The 5,654-nt window shown below is 31.6% G+C and overlaps 1 long non-coding RNA gene across 2 annotated transcripts; it reads right to left on the minus strand.

Annotated features, from left to right (window-relative positions):
• Nucleotides 1-3,722: 3,722 nt before the first annotated feature.
• On the minus strand, nucleotides 3,723-5,126 carry LOC138716358 (uncharacterized). 2 transcript variants are annotated; one of them, XR_011336647.1, is made up of 3 exons: nucleotides 5,032-5,126; nucleotides 3,979-4,127; nucleotides 3,723-3,871 (listed from the first exon to the last, which is right to left on the minus strand). It is a non-coding gene; the product is annotated as an uncharacterized lncRNA (long non-coding RNA). The 2 variants fall into 2 exon arrangements; XR_011336648.1 differs by having other exon boundaries at nucleotides 3,979-4,130; nucleotides 5,032-5,106.
• Between the last annotated feature and the right edge of the window lie 528 nt (nucleotides 5,127-5,654).

Consider the following 5,654-nt stretch of genomic DNA (forward strand, 5'->3'; position numbering starts at 1 on the left):
CTCTTACTAAAAAAAAGTCCACACTCTTACTAAAAAAAAGTCCACACTCTTACTAAAAAAAAGTCCACACTCTTACTAAAAAAAAGTCCACACTCTTACTAAAAAAAAGTCCACACTCTTACTAAAAAAAAGTCCACACTCTTACTAAAAAAAAGTCCACACTCTTACTAAAAAAAAGTCCACACTCTTACTAAAAAAAAGTCCACACTCTTACTAAAAAAAAGTCCACACTCTTACTAAAAAAAAGTCCACACTCTTACTAAAAAAAAGTCCACACTCTTACTAAAAAAAAGTCCACACTCTTACTAAAAAAAAGTCCACACTCTTACTAAAAAAAAGTCCACACTCTTACTAAAAAAAAGTCCACACTCTTACTAAAAAAAAGTCCACACTCTTACTAAAAAAAAGTCCACACTCTTACTAAAAAAAAGTCCACACTCTTACTAAAAAAAAGTCCACACTCTTACTAAAAAAAAGTCCACACTCTTACTAAAAAAAAGTCCACACTCTTACTAAAAAAAAGTCCACACTCTTACTAAAAAAAAGTCCACACTCTTACTAAAAAAAAGTCCACACTCTTACTAAAAAAAAGTCCACACTCTTACTAAAAAAAAGTCCACACTCTTACTAAAAAAAGTCCACACTCTTGCTAAAAAAAAGTCCACACTCTTACTAAAAAAAAAGTCCACACTCTTACTAAAAAAAAGTCCACACTCTTACTAAAAAAAGTCCACACTCTTACTAAAAAAAGTCCACACTCTTACTAAAAAAAAGTCCACACTCTTACTAAAAAAATGTCCACACTCTTACAAAAAAAATGTCCACACTCTTACAAAAAAAATGTCCACACTCTTACAAAAAAAATGTCCACACTCTTACAAAAAAAATGTCCACACTCTTACAAAAAAAATGTCCACACTCTTACAAAAAAAATGTCCACACTCTTACAAAAAAAATGTCCACACTCTTACAAAAAAAATGTCCGCACTCTTACAAAAAAAATTTCCGCACTCTTACAAAATAAATGTCCACACTCTTACAAAATAAATGTCCACACTCTTACAAAATAAATGTCCACACTCTTACAAAATAAATGTCCACACTCTTACAAAATAAATGTCCACACTCTTACAAAATAAATGTCCACACTCTTACAAAATAAATGTCCACACTCTTACAAAATAAATGTCCACACTCTTACAAAATAAATGTCCACACTCTTACAAAATAAATGTCCACACTCTTACAAAATAAATGTCCACACTCTTACAAAATAAATGTCCACACTCTTACAAAATAAATGTCCACACTCTTACAAAATAAATGTCCACACTCTTACAAAATAAATGTCCACACTCTTACAAAATAAATGTCCACACTCTTACAAAATAAATGTCCATACTCTTACAAAATAAATGTCCACACTCTTACAAAATAAATGTCCACAATCTTACAAAATAAATGTCCACTAAATGTCCACACTCTTACAAAATAAATGTCCACACACTTACAAAATAAATGTCCACACTCTTACAAAATAAATGTCCACACTCTTGCAAAAAAAAAGTCCATACTCTTTCAAAATAAATGTGCATACTTTTTGAAAAAATGAATTCTAAACTCTGTCAAAAAGAAGTCCACTCTCTCAAATTAAAAGGTCGACACACCCATATAAATACCAGAAATCTCTCTCGAAAGATGCCCTCTCTCTCAAATAAAAAATTTTCAAATAGAAAATTAATGACTCTTTAAAAGAAAAAAAAGTGTCTAAAGGAAAAAAATAAAGATTCTCTTAAGGAATTGAATAAAGACTCAAACTAATTAATAAAGACTCTCAAAGAACTAAATAAGAACTTTCTCAAAGAAAAAATTAAATACTCTTAGAAATAAAATAAAAACCCCCTCAAAGAAAAAAATAAACCTCTCTCAAAGAAAGAAATAAAGACTCTCTTAAAGAAAGAAATAAAGACTCTCTCAAAGAAAGAAATAAAGACTCTAAAAAAATAAATAACGACTCTCTGAAAGAAGAAAAGTGAGGACTCTCAAAGAATTAATTAAAGACTCTCACAAAGAAATAAATCAAGGCACTCTCGAAGAAATAAATAAAGACTCTCTCGAAGAAGTAAATAAAGACTCTCTCAAAGCAGTAAATAAAGACTCTCTCAAAGAAGTAAATAAAGACTGTCTCATAGAAGTAAATAAAGACTGTCTCAAAGAAATAAATAAGGACTCTCCCAAAGGAATAAATAAAGACTCTCTCAAAGAAATAAATAAAGACTCTCTCAAAGAAATAAATAAAGACTCTCTCAAAGAAATAAATAAAGACTCTCTCAAAGAAATTAATAAAGACTCTCTCAAAGAAATAAATAAAGACTCTCTCAAAGAAATAAATAAAGACTCTCTCAAAGAAATAAATAAAGACTCTCTCAAAGAAATAAATAAAGACTCTCTCAATGAAATAAATAGAGACTCTCTCAAAGAAATAAATAAAGACCTTTCAAAGAAATAAATAAAGACTCTCTCAAAGAAATAAATAAATACTCTTTCAAAAAAAATTAATACTGTCTCAAAAATAATTAAAGACAATCTCAAATAATTAATTAAAAACTCTCAAATAAATAATTAAAGGCTCTCTCGAAGAAATAAAACCTCTCCATAAGAAAAAATAACTCCCATCTCAAAAAAGGAAACCTCTAAAAAAAATTCCTCTCTGAAGAAAAAAATGCCTTCCTCCAAAAAATAGAAAGCCTCTCTCAAATAAGGTAGCGCCCCAATAAAAGGGAGCCTATATCAAACAAAGAATGTGTCTATAAAAAATCCTCTCAAAAAATTCTCAAGGAGACACCCCCTCAAAAATACTCTGTAAACAGAAGAACTCAAACAACACGCTCTCAAAAGCAACACACTCAAAAACAACACACGCTTTCTCAAAAACATACACTCTCTCAAAGAAATAGTCTAAAAATGCACTAAAAAGAAACATTCAAAAGAATTTACACGCTAGCACACAAAAATAGACATTTTCACGGGAAAACGCACAGCCGTAGAGAAAAATAAAGACTCACAAAAAAATAGACACGCACAAAATTAGTGGACTCACTCGCACAAATAACATTACACAAACAAGTAGAGCTTTATGGATAACTGCATTTCTTAGCGCGATTACAGATCTTTATTTTGCACTTCGCTTCGCAAATTACGCAAATCTTCACAGACTACGATACTATTAACACCGTGTTAGAGCCTTCAAAATGTAGAACTGTCCAATTTATGAGCTACACTGAACCAAGTAATCGAGTGATCACACGCCATGTCCAAATCTGTACCAACGAACTTTCAGATGTCTGAAACGACTACGATATACTGCAAGACTCGATATATCGACCATAATGACGCTATTTTATTACGTACTAAGCAACGTATTTTTCAATGGTTACAAGGCATCAATAACTTCATACTTTTGCATTGACTCTTTATATTCACTAATTTATGTTACAGCAATGAACTGAAAGTGTTATAGGATCAGAATGGAGAATGGGCCTACATTTGAAGTAACTCCGTAGTACAGACGGAAGTATGTTGTTCGTTTTTGAATTTAGCATACTAAAAAATTGCAATTTACATCAATTCTAGAAGACCTACTACATCATTAATTAAATTTTTCAGTATTCGTCACTTGAATTGTATATCCAAGTCTTTGTTGTGGTATGCATTCAGTAATATTTTTTTTTCACCTATTAATGTTACTCTGTTTATTGTACACTGAACGTAAAACCAATTGCTGAAAACTAATTGTGTGAAAGATGCAGGACATTTAGTGACTTCTCTGCAAGCTTGGCACAAGGTTCGATGCCCGAGATTAACAGGGCCTCTGAAAAGAGAACGTTTATCAACAGCTTTCAGAATTAGGCTTTTGGGTAGGCCTACTCCACCGTGTCCGGAACTTGACATTTCAACGTTTATATAGCTAATACTTACAAGTTGCATCATCAGGGCAGCTAGGTAAGAACAGATGGATCACCTGCTCTGTTGGATTCGTACTGTCTGTCTACTACAGACTCAGTCGCATTTTCATCCATGCAGCCATGTTGACGTCTGGCTGGCCAATGCCTCTGATTGCCCTTCCGCTGCTTGAAAAAAAAAGGGATAAGAATTACACAGAGTTCTAATTATTGCAATTTTATTTTTTTTCTGTTATATTCATGTTACGTAACCCACGAAATTGTTTAATTCCCGATATTATTTTTAAATTAATAAAATAACTTCGATATCTCTATACACCACACACGGGACTGACTTCCGATTTGAGTTTCGTCAACAGTTAGATGGGTTAAATGAGGGGATAGTTAAGTGACATTTGGCAGAGGTGTGTAACTATGTTAGTGTGTGTTGAGATATTTACGTGACGTGAGGCCGAGGAATGGGAAAAGATTTCAATGATATAATTACATAATCTGTCCCGTGTGTGTTGTGAGGAAATATCGAAGTTTCGCGAAAATAACAGCAATATCCCCAATATGCCATTTGCTGCATTAATTATGGAATAAACTATGAGGTGTGAGATATGATAGTCATATAATAAGTTTCTTACATTAGTGTTCTTGTAATGCATTATTACACAAACTTTAGTTCTATGATTTCCTATGTACGTTAAAAATTCTACGATATTTTTCAACATGTAGGCAGAAAAATTTATCCGCGTAATAACCCAACCTCTTCTAGAATATTACTTGAGACGAGGAACGTTTGTAAAATTGAAAACAGATTAAATCCTTAGCATTTTGATATCCCTATGATTTAACATTCCTCATTTCGTACGATCTGATTTGCGTATAGAATCAAATAGGGTAATGGTGGGAGATACATAGTAACGGATAGAAATATGCACAGACCCACAAATATACTAGAAAAGGATAAATCATATTCTTAAAAATTTATGACATCAAAATTAAGTAACGAGTAACTGAAGATTTACAGAGGTACGTAAAACTTAATCGTTATCTACGAATTTATTTAATATAATATACTCACCACCTGCCTTGTTTCTACGTCGATGGTACTACTACAAATGTGACGCGAATATTCGAACCCTGCTGCTCTTCTTGCGAATGGCAGTTGAATCTGAAGTACATCCCCCCCTTCTACGAATGAACGTATCACAGTATATTTAATATTATCAAAGTAGGATTAATAATAATTAATATTGTTATGAACATATTTGTATTTATTATAATATGACATTTTATTAGTGAAGCAATTTATTCAATTGGTATTGTAATTAAGTAACTATTTAATGCTAATTCTTGTGTAATTCTACGAAGCCTCGAACTAAAAATCGACGATCGAACATGGCGTTTGAAAACGAAATAATAAATCAAATACTACAAGGAAAAAAGAAAGATATATAATTTAATTATACGAATAAAATAATACGTATAAATTACACAAGTTGTTCTGTATTTCCTTAACTTCTTGTCCCTCATAATATTACATTCGGCTCTTCTCCCATTAACGGAACTTTCAAAATGAACCCATGAGTAAAAAAGTGTGTCATGTCCACATTTCACATTTCAAGGCATCGACATTTTACTTCATAAATGTTTTATTTCACACATTATCAATGATATGCATAAAAAGTTACTATATAATTAACT

The sequence above is a fragment of the Periplaneta americana genome, chromosome 16, assembly GCF_040183065.1.
Source record: "Periplaneta americana isolate PAMFEO1 chromosome 16, P.americana_PAMFEO1_priV1, whole genome shotgun sequence".
In the NCBI taxonomy this organism is placed as follows: Eukaryota; Metazoa; Arthropoda; class Insecta; order Blattodea; family Blattidae; genus Periplaneta; species Periplaneta americana.